The sequence below is a fragment of the Morone saxatilis genome, unplaced genomic scaffold (genome assembly GCF_004916995.1).
Source record: "Morone saxatilis isolate NCDOM2014 unplaced genomic scaffold, NCSU_SB_2.0 Contig9, whole genome shotgun sequence".
Classification (NCBI taxonomy): Eukaryota; Metazoa; Chordata; class Actinopteri; family Moronidae; genus Morone; species Morone saxatilis.
Window position 1 is genome coordinate 19,388,810 of NW_023340268.1, and position 993 is coordinate 19,389,802.

Consider the following 993-nt stretch of genomic DNA (forward strand, 5'->3'; position numbering starts at 1 on the left):
ATATATATATACATATATAATACACAAAATATGGCATTGATTTTTCCAATTTACAGCTGCACAATATGCAAAAGGGAAAAATAAAACTCATACAAATTAAATGCTTCATGTTATTTGCATAATGCATTCATTTAGAGGTCAAAGTTATATGGAGAGCATGTTTCTGTAACCTGACTATAATGACAGCATTAAACTGATCGCAGGGTAGGCTATCGATGTATGAATGCTGCATCAAAACAAATATGGCTGTCAGAGAGCAATTACCCAGATAATATGTGATGATAAGCACACCGCTGATCATTTACACAGCTGACATTTGGAATAATGGGTGAGACGAGCAGTGCCTAGAGCACCGAACCTGTGTCTATTAACCTTTGAGGGAGAGTACAGTATGCATGCAGAGAGAGAAAGAGAGAGAGAAGGCATCTACAGACAAAACATATTGTGCTCAAAAGTGCTTCTGCTGTGCCCGCTGGATCCTTTCCAAAGTTTGACTCATAATGATTCACATGTCACAACATGCACCTGCATCTTATTTGAATGCACAGTGGCAAACAATGGCAGCGTTGTGGCTTTGATGACTTGTAGCATGAACACGTAAATTTTATACTTCAAGGCTTCGGTGGAACTGTTGGGTAATAGTAGCACCTAGCAGCTACAGTACGTCTTCATCGGTACAGCCTGGTTGTTACAGTAACATGATGATCAGTAGCCCGAGCATCTGACTTTCTACTGAAATCCTCAGTGGACCCCTGATACGAGTCCGCTTAGAAGCTGATATGTTACATAATATGGGAATGTTCATTATATCTACTGACACCACTGCACAAAGAGTAGCCTCTGTTTGATTGGAGAGTAGCCCGGAATTTACTGTACGATTCCACCAGTAAAGGAAACAGAGTTCACCTGCAAACTCTAAAATACACACACTAGTAGAAAATGGTAGCCATGTACTAATAAAATTGTGTCCAGGTTTATAAGATAGATATGCTA

The 993-nt window shown here is 39.6% G+C and overlaps 1 protein-coding gene across 3 annotated transcripts in view; it reads right to left on the reverse strand.

Moving 5' to 3' along the window:
• trappc9 (trafficking protein particle complex 9) overlaps positions 1–993 on the reverse strand; it is a 202,684-nt gene that overhangs the window by 70,282 nt on the left and 131,409 nt on the right. The window lies entirely within an intron of this gene.